The 18,251-nt window shown below is 30.1% G+C and overlaps 1 protein-coding gene across 14 annotated transcripts in view; it reads left to right on the top strand.

Moving 5' to 3' along the window:
• The window catches only part of LOC107995243 (octopamine receptor beta-2R), a 167,412-nt gene that overhangs the window by 99,293 nt on the left and 49,868 nt on the right, over window positions 1-18,251 (top strand). For all 14 annotated transcript variants that reach the window (XM_062077491.1, XM_062077490.1, XM_062077489.1 and 11 more), the window contains one exon: window positions 10,274-10,338. The gene's annotated coding sequence lies outside the window, so the exon portion shown is untranslated. The remainder of the gene's footprint in view (window positions 1-10,273; window positions 10,339-18,251) is intronic.

The raw sequence follows: 18,251 nt of genomic DNA, 5'->3' as shown, positions 1-18,251 counted from the left end.
ACTTGTATTCAAACTTCGCAGCAGGAAATCATTTATGTCTATTACGATTTTTACAAATCTTTATTTTTCAATCATGCCTAAAGACGTTAACACTATATATGAGAGCAAGATATTTTAAATTTTTTTCGAGAGATGCTATTATCTTAGCTATTTTTTAATAACGAAGAGAGTGCTTCGAAAAACAAATAAAATATAATTCGATGCAGCTCAACGTGTTAAAAAATTTAAGTGATTTTTTTTTTTATACCGTTATTTAATATATATTTTTTGTAACTATTGTATCATTCATTTTTAAATAGAAAATCATGAGAAAACGCGAGCGTTTTATTATTCGAATAATCAGATTCTCCAAATTATGTAATCGGATTATCGAAGATTTCATTATATCGGTACATGTATCGATTATTCCGAATAATTTGATTTTTTTTATAATTGACATCTCACCGTATAACTATATCCCAATAGTGGTAGTAGTAGTAGTAGTATTTTTAATAACTTTTACCACCGTTCTGATCGAATGCTTTTATAGTAATTTTATAATAATTGCATCTCTATCGTAAACGTATTATATTACGTCGATTCTTCTTATTTCTTGACATTTTAGTCGTGTCATTCTAACGCGCAATAACAATAAAGTTTTTTATCATCAGGAAGTAGTTTTTTAATTATATACACAATTGCATGTACAGAATCCGCGTTCAGTGATAAAACATTCTTATTCCAAATAAAACAACCGGCCAACAATCAATTTGATTTATGACATTAATATATGAATCTTTTTTCCAACCTTTATCCGATTTACACGCTTTAATAAAGTTTTACGAGTTATAAAAGCTTTCGTTTCAAAAAGAATCTCGGATTTTAATCTCTATATATTCTATGCTAATTCTTTTGTTTTATTTCTCAATTTCTCAAATTCTTTTCTATCCGACCGTCCAGAATTTTCATTACGATTTTTCATTCCTTCGTCATCCTTCTTCTTTCCAAAAAAAATTTCTTACTTCAATTTTTCACTTTTCTCTTTTTCCCCGAATTTTTACATATTAATTTCACGCTCTTCCATCAAATTCTTGCACATTTGTTCATTGCCAGTTTTTCGTCAAAACTTTTTATTTTCATTCTCCATTTTCCGTTCTATTTTATTTCATTTAGTTTTACTTTAATCTTTCGTACGTTCCATTCATGTAACCTTTCACTTTCATATTTTTAATAAAAGTTTCCATTTTAATTTTACATTTTTTTACACGAATAATTATGCATATTGTCTCACCGTTCTGTACAAATTCTTTGATTTATTCTATATTTTTATTATTTACTTCTTTCTCTATTCTCATTACACTTTTTTTCATTTCCTACGTATATTTTTCTCTTCTAAAATATGTATAACAATGTACGTATCTCTATATACCTTAATAACATTTATTATCAAACTTGGTCAAACTCACAAATGGAGAAACGATTTTTCCACATAAAAAAAGAAATTAAAAACCTTTGACATTAAAACCTCATCAGACAATAGAGAAAAGTCTTACCATTGAAGTCCTTTTTTCATTCATTCCGATATCTCAATCGGTTGCCGAAATACAAGGAATCAAAGTTTTCCATAACACTTGGGTAGCGATGTGTAGATTATGAATGGCCAATGACCTACTATTTTCTTCCTGGGGAGTGCTATGTTTTTCTAGGAACCGCGTCCGACCTTTTTCCAGGAATCCTGTCTGACACTTGTCTGCAGTTTGGGATAGGTTAGTAAGACAAGGTGCGAATGAGAGGTCCGAATAAGAGACAAGGACGGAAATAATAAACCATTAAAAATTAACCTTTCCTTTACACGACGATATCTCGGCAACCGGAAGTCGTATCAGGATAAATCAAAAAGCATTTTAAAAGGCAAGATTCTACGCTTCTAACGATCTGTCATTCGTTGACCGAAAGTCATTATCTTCGGAGTTGTAGCGGTTCAAAGTTTTCTTAATTTTAATACGGTTTGATCGAATTTTAAGATAAATTATGCGATGGTTACGTTTGTTTCTTAAAAAATATTATTAAGTGTGATTTTATTAGTAGTATTTATGGAGATTCTAAATTGATTTAAAAAATTATTGATTAATCAAACACTTTTGTTTCTTGGACTTGTCCATTTCATTTTTTAATTCCGATTTTGATTTGTTATCTTTTAATAATTCTAATATATACAAGTTCAATTAAATTTGAAATAACTTATAGATGATTTCAATTTGATTTGGAAAAAATTATTCGAATTTCTTTTCTTGAATTGTTCTTGAATTTTTATTATAAATTTGATTCCTTTTCGATGAATTTATTCGTTTTCTTACTTCGTTTCCTTGCTGAAAATTCACGTCTCGCCAACATTCGTGACCAATTTAAACAATATAGATCAGAAAACTATTCCATCTTATATTTTATGGACACCAGACATCTCTATTCCCTCAGAACGTGTCGGGAATATTTCCCTACCTTTCCAAGATGCAGTTATTCAATAACCTTTCCAATTTGTTGCAACATCTCGAATAATTTATCTATAGAAAAATGCAACACATGAAAATAGGAATTCGTGCTGACAGCAAATTTGAATTTTTTGAAATTTTCAATCAATTTTTAATAGTTTCATTTCATCGTTTTTTATTATTCAATTATTCCATCTTTCGTATCGTGTATCCTATGAAATAGATAAAAATTGAACGAAAAAATTCAATTTACGTTTCTTTCATTATACTTTCATTATACGTACACTAAATTATTCGATTTATTTGCTCGATAATTAAAACGAAAACAGTCTCGAAAATTATCTTTGAATAAGGATTCTCTTGTATTTCTCACCCGAGACTTATAGAAATAAATAACTGGTTTAGAGGAAATGAACCATTGATAGAAATCGTGAGAGAAATATTTCCATAAAGTCGATATCTGCATTCGATATTCGAATGATAAATCACAGCGAGATTATTAGTTATAATAATTTTTACCTGAAATCAATTTATCGGTAACGTCTAAATTGCGTTATCCGCGAAACGCCTTCGCTACGTTCAGTGGATGGATATCCACCGATTTAACAAAATTATTCTCGTTGATATTCGATATTATATACATACGGTTTCAATGTTTTGCATTTTTATCCGTTTTTTCATATATCGATCACTTTATAAATCTCCCTCTTAAATAACTTTTCTTCTTGATCAAATCAGTTAAATCATCGTGCCATTGAATTGAATTGTGCTATGGTATATAAAAATGTTATCATCAAATTAACTAAGGGCATAAAAATAATTATTCATTAACATGGTGTATTTACAAAGAGGAATAGTAAACACATTGTATTATCATTAAAATTCAACGTGACTTACGATATTCAGCAACCTATATTATCGAATTTCCATGTTATCCACTTTTGGTTGTACATCATCTCCTGTAGGCAATGTTGTAACATCATTAAAATTCAATACTAATCTATAGGTTTTCAATCGAACATTAGCTTTATTAAAGCTTATGAATCAATGTTACAATTATTCAATACCATTACAATATTCATTTTAATCAAGTTTCAATATTTATTATGCAACTCTCCATATTACATGTATTAATTACAATATTTGAATTCATCACGATTATCTCTAAATGTCTGTAAAATGTCAGTATGTATAATTTTTTGGAACAAACAATTCTTTCTATTTCACGATGCATAAAATTGAATTCTTCCTCACAAATTCTAATTTTCACTTATTCTTCTCCTTCTTTTCAAATATGTAATCCTTTACGTATTATTTATACTGCACGTCGCATCGTATTAAAAATTTAATTCTTTTTCACAACTTCCAGCTTTCAATATCGAAATCTTCCTTATCCATTCGTCTTCGATCAAACGCGAATCCTCATGATTCCGTATTGTTCCTCTTCACCACCGCCAATATATCTGTTTTCACCTTTCTGACGTTGCAATTTTCCAATACAGTTGAAAAATTTATTCCCTCGATCGTATCAACGATTTTCCACGAGGTTTCTGCTTCGACTTTTGTCGAAGGAGCGTGAAATTCAATTTCATCCAGCCTGTTCCGTGGCCGTGTTATTACCATTGCCTTCGTGGCGTGGATTGAAATTAGAATTAGATCAAAAAATTCGGCAAACAAGATCTGAAACTCTTTTCATGCTCTTTCATGCTCTCGTTTTACTTTATTAAACGCGTTTCTTTCGATCGTTCGATCTTTCGTTATTATAATTTTGCATCGAAATTATTATTATTGTTATTTATTCATATCATACTCTCGCACATTATATTTCCAATGAAATTACCTTATAAAATTTGAAATATTATCGTAAACGGATGGCCGTGGAAATAATACGATCGAATATCGTTTATTTAAACGAAAAACCACTCAAGATCGCTTATCACACGAACTTTACACGAATTGTAGATAAATAAACTGTCTGTACATTTCTAAAGGGAAAACGGGAAGAAACAATGTGCGATCAATGGTCGAGCAATCACCGTTCGATCGGTGATCGTTTCATTTTCACGAGGATTCGAAATACGTATCAATCCTAACTCCATCGATGATTGTTTGTTTTGAAAGGCGGTAATAAAGGAATTATTGTAAACAAAGAATGGCTCGTTCGTGGTGGATTAGCCGACTGAAAATAACCGGTAAAAATAGATTTTCATGGGCCAATTTACAATTCATATTCGTGGTGGAAAATTCAAATAGCTCCACGATGATCCTGTCTGCTCGTTGCCTTCTATTTCTATTTCCCTTCCTCCATCTCTTTCTCTCTCTCCTTTCCTTTCATTATTCAAATTTGCGATTCTCTCGAGATATGCCGAATTTGCATTTCTTGCGTTCGACTTTCGAGCCAACTTATGCACGCTCGTGTTCAAATAAGGACGATCCAGTTTTTAATCGTTTCGTCAACCCTCTTCGTATAACGCAACCAGCTTTAATCTTCTGGGACGATAGATATATAGATATTCGATATTTCATTCTTGGCGCATGATAAGATACTTTGAAAGATGGATTACGAATAGAACGTTCGATAGAATCACGAAGATGCGAATAATCGTTTTGTTGGTTAAGTTCTGGAAAAGGAAAATTATGTTAAACAGTGAAAAGATAGAAAAAGAGACAATTTGAATTTTGATTACCATTTTAAAGAACGTTTGAGAGTCGAAATTTTTTAGAAAATTGTTGGAGAGAGTTTAAATGAAAAGCAAAATGAGTTTGTATAGTGTGAAGTGTTTTCCTCGACTTTTTTCTTCGTGGAATTCTGGGATTTTATTTAAGTTTGTTCGTAGTATAGTAATTTTTCAATGTAGTTTATAAATAAATCGATTAATTTTCTTGAGAAAATTTCAAGTTTTCGTGTTTTTCGTTTATCAAATCGCTTTTGTTTAGGGGAAAAATTTAGAATAGAAACATAGAAATTCATCAGATGAAAAATCTTGCATCGATATACCTTGCGAGAAGTAGCAAAAAGGAAATATTAAGTTTTGGGAAATCCAATTTTGAAGCTATATTCCTGTGAGAAAAATTTGCAAGATATGAATAGTCGTATTCGCCAACTTTTCTTCTAATATTTGGCGAACTTTTCACGATATTTGAAGTTTCAATTTTAAAAAAGAAATGTAAAATCTTTTCATCCAAAAAAATGAAGGATTCGAAAATTCAGTCAAAAATTTCATTTACAAATTTTCCTAAAAATTTATTTAGAGAATTATTTACCATATATGGTAAAAATTTTATTTTCTCAATTCGAATACAAGTCTTATATTAATCGTTGTTATTAAAAATCCCAACAAATAAAAATATAGTAATGATTTCTCTAAAATTTCTTTTCTTATTTTCAAGCTTTGAAGTTAGTCATATGCATACGAAATAATATATGAATTTATAAAAAAAAAATATATAAATAAAATAAAACATAATGAAACATGGAAATACGCGAATATGTATTAAAAATTATTAATTTACAATTTTTATGGAACATTTTGAAATTATTATTTTGGAATATTTGCCAGAATGTGTTATCGATCTGACACGAAAAATAATCTCTGTTTTAATTATTGTTGTTTGTTTTAACATGAATTACATATTTGCAACGAATTTCATGATTAAAAATCTGACGGCTAGCCATAAAAATTTTGTTGAATTTGCATCGAAAAATTCACCACAGTATTTTAACTTTAATCTCGAATTTTATTTATTCAAAAAATTAGTAATATTATGTATGAAAAAAATCCTTGAATGCTAAATTTAAAAATTTAGCATTTAGAGATAGAAATTTTTACCCTTTTGGTCCTTTGAATATTAAAAAATGCATTACTCCCTTTTTCAGTAATGTTTTGGTTCCACGAATTTTAAAAACTGGTATTTTTAAAATTCTACTTCATCTATTATGTCAAAAATTATCGATAAATAAAAAATAAGTAAAAAATCAATAATTTCCTTTAGTAAACTTTAACCTTTTCGTACTATTGAAACTGTCTATTCAATTTCGTGTCGAAATCATTTTTCGAAATCTGTTTGAAAAGAACTTTTGAAAAGACCTTTCGATATTTTCATCATTTTTCGTTTTTCATTCTCAGAATCGTTGTCAATTTCTTCCTTGATTTGCTTAATGAAAAACCCAACAAATCAATGAAATTGAAATCTTCAATTGGAAAAATTCGTATGAACCAGTGAATTTTAACTTTTTAATTTTAATCATAATATTTTCAATATCCAAAACTTTTAAAATACGTTAAATAGATATTGAAAAAGAAGCACAATATTCTAAAATCATTTTTCATCGATACATAATTAATATACCATAGTTGATAAGTAAGACGAGTTTTTTAGTTTTGTTTGATTAAAAACATTTTATTACAATTAAAATTTTTCTCAATCATCTATATCGTTATTTTATTAATTTTAATTTCAAATATATATTTATCTCAATCAACGTCTGTTTCGCTGAATATTCTTTTAAACAAAACATACTTGAATAATTAATTTCACGAGATGAAACGATTTCGATTAATTGCAACATAAATTACTTTTATTATTAAAGATTAAAATGCTATTTTATGCGCCATTATTTAATTCTTATTATTTAGATAAGAACTCTATAGTCTTTGTTTCATTCGCATCGATACTACGCGATAAAAAAATATATTTCCATTTAATCTTTTCAAATACTGTAAAATATGAAATTCAATGAAATTTTACTTTTCAACGAAGGAAGTTCGTTTCAAGTTATACATCTCTCGATTAGACTTCAAGAAGCTCGTCGCACATTTAAAAAAAAAAAGACCATTGTGCGTGTGTTAATCCGTGAAAATGATCGTAATTACGATATCTCGATGCAGAATAGCTCAGACGAGTACTTGACATTCTTCGTTCATGATGGTTGACACTCGTATCTTCTCTTTCAACGATTCGAAATTATGTCTTTAGACGTATTTAGATCTGACTGCCAATTGAATGATCCTGTTATTAAGGAAATTAAGCGCGACAAAGTAATCAAATCTTAATAATACCAGAGACCGAAGAAACCGGATTTTGTCTCGAGAAATTTCATTGTCAAAGTTCTTTTCACTGTTCAAATTCAATAAGATCGCTTACGAAAATTAATCGATGATCTGTAATGTTTATATAAACATTGTATTACGAAAATTCAAAATAAAATTAATATAATCAAAATGATTAAATATAAGCGTATGATTTTTAAGTCACCTGAAATAATTTATCAAAAGAAATTAATTGTCGTTTCAATATCGTTTGACGATATAAATTAATCATCGATCAAATTTTTTACTTTGATCATGCCAACTTTAATTTTCCAACATCTTGCACTTATTTTTTCCAAACTGACCCGAATATTTAGAGATCGAATTTATTTTCAAAATATGATCAGCAGTGATTTTCACACGCGGCCGTTGCCAAAATCGCATTAAAATCGGGCTGCGGAATTCAGACACATTCGTGTCATTAAAATGATGCATGGCTGACGTCCAAAAACCCAGTTCTTTTCGTTATCGAGTTAAAATACCTGATACGTCCAATTTTTATTGCGTTCATCATTGAACAAAATCAAATGTTAATGCAGGAATAAGATTATAAAGAGAGGTGATACGTTCAGCTTTATTTTTTCCTTTTTCTTCCAAATCTAATGATTTTACGCTAACACAAATGTGTCGAATTAATTTGGCGTGACGAGTAGATAAAATATTAGGTTTAGCAGGTAAACAAGGTGATACAAAAATACCTGTCAATACTTTAGAAGGTAAATCTATATATCGAAATGAATCAAAAATATCGATCATAGAAATTATATATCTCGACTAACAAATTACGTATACAAAGTAAAAGTAACGAAGATCGATCAAATCAGCAAATAATTAATCGATTAATCGACTCTAATAGACATAATGATTCGTAACAATTAGAAAAAGAATATAAAAATTAAAACGATAGAATAATTAAATAGAATGCACGATCGATTATTTTATTATTAAATGATCGTGATTTTTAAAATTTGTTTTTTGTTTAAAAAAAAAAGAAATCGTTTTGAATTAAAAGCAAATAATAAATATTCATCGTGATATTTTAATTATTATTGCTTTCAGTTAAATCAGTCTATTCAAAGTCAAATCGTAAAATACACTTTATATGAAATTTGTAGTAAGAAATTTATTTACTAAATTCGAAATTTATTTATTCGATTTTATTAAAATTACAAGATATTTGTGGATGATCAAAGCTTTGAATATTACATCGAAAGAGCAATATCTAGTGAAAACTTTTCCTGGAATCAAGTCGGTTTTCTGATTCAGAACGGTGATTTTTGTAGGAAATGGAAACTGTAGGAAGAGAAGTATTTATTCAAAGGACTGAAAGAGACGACGTTAAATAATGCAAAGATCGAAAGGGAATAGATAAAAACGATGGAAAATCTGGAGAAGCTTGAATTTTTCGTATCCAATAAAAAATTAATGTTTTAAGTATTAAAATTTTCGATAAAACTTCCTACTTCCTTTAAGAAAGACGATGGAAATATTTATTCTATAACGAAATGCAAATTTCCTAATCTATTCTTTTATGTTCCGTGCAAGCCAATGAACTCGTTTACAATCTGTGAAAATTTGTGTAACCGAAAGTTTTTTATTTATTTATTTAAAATTGTCGCTTAATCTGTCGACGGATTTAAATTAGTAATCAACTAATTAATGTCTATTAATATTATAATGTAAACGTGTACGTTTCTATTCTATTCTATAATATATCGATATATTATATCATTTACTTATCGTTTGAGAAGAAAAAGAAAACGTGTAAAGTCTTCGAGAAAATTGATTTTCGTTTAGTAGCGCGCAACTTTTTCCAAATACAATGGAAACTCAATTACCCGTGCTTCCATTGTCCTAATACGATTTTATCTCCGCGATACAAACTATTATATGGCTATGTTCTTAACGATATGGCCTATTCCCCTTTCGAACAAAAGTATCCTCGAATTTGATTACATAGTTCAGGATGCGAGGATGAAAATGAGATTAGTATTATAAATATACATCCTTATTTATTTGGCAAGTCACCATGCCAAATTTCATCGAGAATCGTTTTCATCGATCGCGTAATCTTAATTAATAAAATCTCTCGTAATGATTGGTATAGACGATGCATTATTAGCGATTCGAGTAATTCCATGATGAATCCTATCAATTCCGCTCGAATAATCATTCGACTTCAAATCTGCAACAATTCCAATTGCATTTATATATTCCACTGCTCTTTTCTTATTAATTTCCTGTTTACATTCAATCAAGCTTTTTCGTTTCTTTAAAAAAAAAAAAGGAATAAAAAGAATACGTAGCCGATTCTGGAGAACACGAGATATATTTTCTTCGTGTTCGAACGTTAAGAGAGGAAATGCGGGAATGACAAAAGGTGTACCCATCGAGAAACGCGTAATAGATTCCGGTAATTAATTTGAACATCGTGTGTCAGGCACGGGGAATACCGGACAAGCAATTAACAATGGCACAGTGTCGGCTCGTTCACGATTGAAGAGCGATTCTCGTACGAGAGGATTTTATTCGAAACGTGGTTCGCGCGAGAGAGAATTGAAACGAGGAGGAATGAGAAAAGAATTCGAATTAGATTTTTCTTTCCTTTGTGATCTTGTTAATACGTGTTTTTGTTTAAACTTAGTTGAAAAAAGACACGTTTGATTAGAATTAGAAAAAAATTGCAATTTTCTGACAAGATATTTCTATTTTCAGGTTCTCCTTGGATAAACAATTGTTGGAGTGGTCTCGTGGATGATTAAGAACGTTCTACGCTATTAGTAAGTTTGATCGATTTGATCTACGGAAAGTTTAATCGATAAAATGTGTATTCTTTTCTTGCTTTGTATCTATAAGAGAATTGCTAAAAATAACAAAAATAAATATATATATATACGAAGAATAGTATTGAAACAAAATATTGTTTGGATCTTTCCTCGAGCGAATATATTATTGTAGAATTATCGTAGAATTATTGTAGAAATAAGAAAATAACGTAATTTATGACACGAAACGAGAAAAAGCGCATTAAACTTGGCTACGTTTTTAAAAATTTTAGAAATAATTCGATCGATCGCAACGCGCTTATTATACATGAATTATAAAGAGGAACAATTTAATATTTATTTCGTGCAATTGGAAGAATTATATATTATTTAATAGTAATGATTATCTGTCGGATTAATTTCCTTTTAATAGCCACGCAATAGATTTAAAATAGAAAACCTTTATCGTATACCTTTATAGAGCACGTAACAGAATGAAAATAATGAAAATATTCGCATTATTTTTAGAAAGTTGTGCGAAATTTAAACTGTAATTTAGCCTAGTGACTAATGTACGCATTAAAATTCCAATAAAAATGTATCGTCGAAAAGTTCATCCTATTCGAACAATAATCGAGTTTTTCATCTCTCGAGAATAATTGAATATAACGGAGTCGTCGAAACAAAGCAAACATATCGAACGAACAATGGAAACACGGGAAACTGATAGGAAACAATGCACGTGCACAGTGGCCAAGATATATATATATATATACATATATATATATATATATCCGCGATTATGCGATTTAATATCAACGTACCACCCAACGTTTAGTCGTTTTATCAGCCACTGTGATGAATAACGTTGGAGAATTATCAGAAACATGTTTTCGTTAAGAAGTAACAGAGAATTAATATTTCCTACTGTTCGTTATTGCGAGGAAAATGTTATTAAATAATATCGTGTACCGGTATACATGCAACGTTGCGTGATTTAACGGAAATATAGTATATTAGTATACTTTGGAAATTTGTTCGAAGCACGACGTTATTGAATTCTGATAAATAACTATTCTACCGATATTTCGCTTTTACGAACGGGATAACGATGAATGATTACATTATTCATTATTATTCGTAATTAATTCTGAATTGTCGAAGAAAAATTAATCATTTTTCGAAATATATTTTCTATCCCCTTGATTATCCTATTTCGATATAATTTTCAACGATACGTTAATAATATAATAATAACATTTTCATACGGATATCCTATTTCTATTTATGGACGATAATATTGACTATCGTAAATGACTAAGTTGGCCAGTCATTCGAATTGATCGAAGGATATATATCGTGGTATAATTTAATTCTAATTTTAGTTTTTGATTATTAAGCTTCTCAAAAAATTATTGGTTTTAAATTAAACTGGCTTAAAATTACTTGGCTTTCGAAAACTGGGAATCTTGACATTTATTAAAGTATTCATAAGTAAAGAATTTCCAAATTTAGAACTAAGATGTTTTTCCAAGAAGCCGGCTAAGGAATAACATCGAAATTCTATACATATATCTCCGAGCCAGAGATTTTCCATTTTAAAATTTCCATACTGCGCGATTTTCAATCTCCTGCATTTTCAATCTTAAGATTCCAATCTCTTTCGAGTTTCAATTTTCAAATAAAAAAAGCGTCCAACTTCCCATTAAAAATTCCCATTTTCAATTTTCTTGTCCTCGTAAAATTTCCAACTACGCATCGTTCATTCCCAACGCTCGAATCCTGAAAAATGGAAGCGTGAAATTTTCTTGCAACGCTCGAAATCGTGACATCATCTCGATTCAAGTGCCAGTATTGCAGATTTATATTTTTTTCGAATGAACGATGGCCAATCGAACAGTCATTATAATAAAAGCGATATTAGCGACTGCGATCTTAATATTTCGCCATTAGTCAGCCATTTCACCGTCGACGGTGAATCCGTTTTAACCAGCATTCTGCATCGAGATCGTTGTTTGTTTGATCGCGCGCGCGATGAATAATAGATAAAAATTTGATTACGAACGATTATCTAACAAAATAAATTCTTGACACGCGTTTCCAAACATGCATCCCGTGGTTATAAAGTCTTTTTCACACGCGTAATTCGATCGTAAGTCTTCGAACAATTAATTCCAAGCCAAGATACAAAAATCGGCAAGACTTGATCGGTGATTCTACTAACTTCAAGGAATTTTCCTTTGCAAAAATTTTCGCTTTGTTAACGAAAAAGAATCACAGACAACGGTTGGATATATATCGTCTCTGGTTCGAGATACATTGATTTCGCTATTTGTTCAAATTTGGTGACTCGCTAGTGACACATAGCCAACGCTACTTCTGACAACGACAAGTCCACAAGTGCATTCCGTGATTGGTCAACGTTTTTTCTTAATAATTCATTAGCAAAGCTGAAACAAAAATTTTTGTAAAAAAATTGATATTCGAAATCAATATTCCCTTTTGCGAAAAATTATTCATTATTACATATGTGTACATATTATTAGTTAAGTCTTGTCGATACTCTGTACAAATCAATATTCACGATTATACAGGACAAATAGGATGGTATATCGTGGTGTGAAAGAGATTTAATGCGCTGTTGCCTATCGATTGAGAAAACTTTGAATCGAATGGTTTATTTGTTTTCTCCTCGATTGCGAGTGTTTGGTAAATCTTGCACGAATGTGTTGCGAATCGGTCGAGGTTTAAATAGAGATCTTTAAGTTCGCAGCTTGCTTTCCTTTTTGTCGAATATTCTGTTTTACGATCGATTCTGAAATCGAAATTTGTCGTTATTAATTTTTATATCAAAGAGAAAGGAAATAGGAATTCGTTCGAACGAAAGTTCAAGTACGATTATTCACATTTTATCGATTATTTCATATACGCATTCTCATTGCTAAATATATTGATCGTGTTTGATTTTTTTGATTAAGCAAATATATCGAAAGATCGGTATCCAAATTTATCCGATTTACAAATATATGAATTATTTCTGTTTCATGAAAATAGATAGCATTATTTACCGTTTCACCATAGTTATAAATTATTCCTCCCGAAATAGGTTGCAGATTGAAATTTTCCAGATATAATAACCGCGTACATATTATATAATGCTGCAATTCTAAATGGTTCCAGGAATTAAAAACTTTAATTTTCATCATGTTTTAATACTCGATAAGTTCAAAACAATATTGCAAAAATTCAATATATAATTGAAATAATATTTTAATTTAAAAAAAGAAGATCTTTCTGAAAAGATTGAGAAACAGCGATATCCAAAGATGAATAATAAATAGACGTATAGCAAAATCAATTATTATATCAAACAAGAGAACTTGTTACAAATCGCTTTAATCAAGAAAGCATAATGGACCAGGCAAAAGTTACCAATTGATATAGCTTCGTTACGAGCACCAATATCGATGGATTTCCTTTGAACAGTCGGAGAGATTTTGATCCTTCGTATTGAATTTTTCTCGTATCCCATCAATATTTGCAGAAATCGACAAAATTTTCGTGATTACGTCCCTTCATATATATTTCTTTGTCGGTTTATTCGATTTGTTGCATCTTCTGTGAATGAATTTGACTTACTCTTTATTCTAATTTTTCACGCAACTAAAATCGTCATGAATTCGAAGATCGAAGCCTTTTCTTTACAATAATCCTCTTACAAGTGAACGACTTTTTCTCGCCGTATTATTCCACATTGAATAAGATGCAGATGTCACGGTGGATATCCTAAATAACTTGCTGATACATATACATTGAACTAAATTCCAACGTCGACGATATATTTCTTCTTCAAAGAGGAATAAAATGGAGAAAAAAATCTTATATCGATTTTCAAGTTATAAAAAGATAGTTGCATCTTTCAATTCACCATGATTTTTATTCAACCTTTGAAATGATCCAATAATGAAGGTTATTCTACGACTATTTTTCACAAAATTCAAAGACTGATGAGAATTCAGTGAAACTAAATAAAGCACGAAACTAATATATAAATTAAAATTTATGCTAGAAAAATTATCGAACAATCCTTAAACATACCTAAACACAGAGAATCTCTATTGAAAACAAAATATCAATATTACGAATACTACTATCTAAGATTAATATAAAAAAATTATATAATAATATAATTATTTAAAGATTTGTGTATAGCAATCGAAGAACAACTCGTATTTAACTGAATTCAACAATCATCAATTTTAGAATAAGTTTAAAGTATCGATAATCTACGACCTAGAGGGATTGTGAATTTAAAAGAAAGAAAAGAGTAAAGTAAAGATAATAAATCGAACATAGAAATGGAAGAGAAATGAAATAAAGTGTAAAGAAGAAATTCTATAACAGAAAGACAACCTTGGTGAAATTGTTGGCGGATTGAAAGCGGGCAACATTTGATCGAGACGCGACGGCAAGCATAGAGATTTCTTGGGGGATCGAGGAGCCAGAGTGGTTGGGGAAATTCGAGGGAATTGGAGGGAATGACAACAGGTGTTCAAGAGTCGAAACGATCGTTGTTAATGCCTCTGAAATCGAGGGAGGGAAGCTCGGATTTTCCGGAATCGCGTTCGTATGCAAATGCATTCTTCCGATCGACGAATCGCGTGTAAACATCGCGCCAGTGAATTATTCCCGTTTTATGAATCTTACGTCACCGATTTTTCTCTCTGTGTATCGAGAGTCTGTATATCGAATTCGTCCATCATTTCAGAATCCATTGACGAGATCCTTTAGATTTCTCGACGAGATGTATGGAATAAAACTTTCGTCTGAATTTGTTGCAGGAATTTAACAATTTAAAATATGTTAGATTATGTAAGTTTTCTAAACGAAAAATGTAAAAATGATTGTTTACTATCTTATTTGTTGATTTATTAGGGAAAAAATTGGTATGGTCGTGGATAAGATACGAATGAAAATAAAGACAAACCGGACGTCACGTGGAGAAATAGCTTCCTCCAGAGCTCGACGTAGCGCGTTCTCGTGACTTCCTCGACTTTTCTTCCCGCAATGAAATTCTCCCGGCGAACGGTATTAAATTTTTTTCCTCTTCAAGGACACATATTTCACCAACAAGACGGCAATAATAAGGCTGGGAATTCCACAGCCGTTATGGACGAACGCTTTCATTGATTGGCGTCGTTGTTTCACCCTGAGTACAAGTACGACTGATGAAACGAAAAATATTCCTCAACAGTGTGAGAATAAATTGAAGGATATGTATTTTTTTAATTAAGCCAATTTTCCTCAAAATTTTTTTTCATTTCATCGATAAAATGAAAAAATGTTAACAATTTGATGATCTTTTTATAATTCTATATTTATGAATATAATCCTATCAAATATTTTATTCGAGTACGATGAAATTTCACGACTTTTCCAGTTATCGAGACAATTATGATCTCTTGAATTCTGTTCTTCGACAAAACGACTGCATAAGCTGCGGTAATAATTGAATATCATCTAGCGAGCTCAAGGTTCCACTTCTATAATATTAGTGAGATTTATCGTTGGAACGTTGACAATGTGTCATGGGATAGCGTCAAAGCCATTGGGTCGAAAATAAGTCCGATTAATATAATGGTTTTAATGCTTGGAGAATATAATATCGATTGTATACTTGAGAATAAATTGAAACAAATAATGGAAAACTGGAATATTTCCACTTTCGAGATAGACTGATTTACGCTCGAATCAGATATAAGTGAAATTTATTTTCCGTTTGAACACGAGTCTATGTTCTTATTCTTATTTTTTATTCCTTAGATATTGAAATTAGATTGTTTTTTTTTCTATTGTACAATTATATAACTCCAATATATTCTCATATAATCATGTTAATATTAACAGTTGCTCGTTCGAAGAATTATTATTTGAAGTATTATTTTTTTACATTTCAATGAAATTAATTACGTATTGTTTACAACTGCCCGTGAATACCACTTCGATCCTCCACCCGATTAGATTTTGTTATAACTATCAAAGGTCAAGGCAGCACTCTTGTCGTATTCTTACAGCACGGGTATCTTACTTATTCACGTCAACCGGCTATTTACGGACATTCTCACGGCTAATAATGTTCAAATGTTCACAAATCACTTCAGTTCCAACTATGGATTTAAAAAAGATACATTATTTGAGATCTATTAGATTTATTATGGAAAAATAATACATATCTCGACAAAGAATGAGAACAACGAATTGATCATCGAAATCTTGAATAATTAACATCGCGTAAATATCGAAAATTCTTTTTCGTTTAAAAGATTCGATAAGACAAAGAATCAATTTTCGCGATTAAAGTCTCAAATCTAGACATACGTCACGGATTGCAATTTTCGTTGAATTCTCTATCGTTGTTCGGAGTACGATTATTCATACCTTTCTTTTCTTTCAGCCTCATCGAAACAACACCTCGAAATTACACTTTTAGATCAGGGTTCGAGCATTCGTCTATGTTAGCTCGATTCGTCTAGAAATCGATATTCAGAGTAATTCGGGTCGAACACCGATTGTTTCATCCGCAAATTGATTTCTGGCGTTAACTGCTTTACCACGAATCGTTCCAACATTCAACATCGTATTATTATTTTGTAAAATCCTATATTCTATCAATTTACATATTTCTTTCAAACAATGATGAATTTTTTTTGATGAAAAAATAGCGATAAAATTTTCGAGACAAGAAAACGAAAGAACAAGATTTATAGTAATAAATAACGATAGTATGAAAAATATAATTTAAAAAAGATACGGAATAAATAAGCAGGATATTCCATTACGAAAAAAAATTACATCGAACGAATGCTAACGAATAATAGCGAACTTTTCTCATTAAATCAAAATGTTATGACGGATGAATATGCTACAACATAGAAACGTAAAAAAATACGAAATTTAAATATAATATAATAATAATTGGATTTTTTATGTTCTTGGTTTTTATTTGTTGCTGAATTTATTCTTTATTTTATATGAAAGCATTATACGCGGTAGTAACAAGTAATATTATATTGTAATTCAATACAAAAATAAGCTAATTTTTAATTTTTAAAAGTTAAATCATAGAAATCATTTCGATTTGATTTCCAATAAACCTAATTAACTATAATCTAAACGATTTTCTTTTTTTGAATCTAAAACAAAGAAGAATAAATTAAAAATAAGATCTTAATCCGAAAAGTAGCAACGAAATCATGTTCGTTTTGTAGACTTGACATCAATTTATCTTTTTCTACGAGAAATGGAATGGCAAAATGACAGAGATCTAAAGATGTCTAAATAAAATTGACTTAGCGAAAGTTGGGACGAAAGAGGAGAGTAAATATGCTTGAAAAGAAATCGACAAGAATACGACAGCAATAATCGTAAGTTTCACGATTCTTGATACCTTAATCTTCTTATCGCAAGCAAAAAAGAAGAAGAAGGAGAAGGAGAAAAAGAAAAGAAAGAAGAAAGGAAGAAAAAAATCAAGTATTGGTGCAATTCATGAATAATTACCATTATCTTCGGCGCTCGAAAAAATAACCACGATAATATAAAGAACGATAAGTCGTTCCGTTTAGAACACTCGAAAAAAGCAATAATAATAAAATATTATGCCTTCGAGAAAAACGATCTCGTAAAGAGTCACGTTTTTTCACAGGGAAAATAAAACGAATCATGATTCTTATCGCGATTTATGCTCGAAACTTTGCGATTTTTCGAAAAAAAAGAGAAAGGAAAAAGGAAAAAGAATAAAGAAAAGTACGGTATGTGAGAAGAAAATTTCATGGCAATAAAGTTGATACAACTTAAAGATTTGAATTGTAGAATCTCGAAGGAAAGAATAATATTTGATGGATTCTATATCCGATGAATTTGAATAATTT

Source organism: Apis cerana, linkage group LG7 (assembly GCF_029169275.1).
Source record: "Apis cerana isolate GH-2021 linkage group LG7, AcerK_1.0, whole genome shotgun sequence".
Taxonomy (NCBI): Eukaryota; Metazoa; Arthropoda; class Insecta; order Hymenoptera; family Apidae; genus Apis; species Apis cerana.
This window is presented reverse-complemented; position numbering and strand designations above follow the sequence as displayed.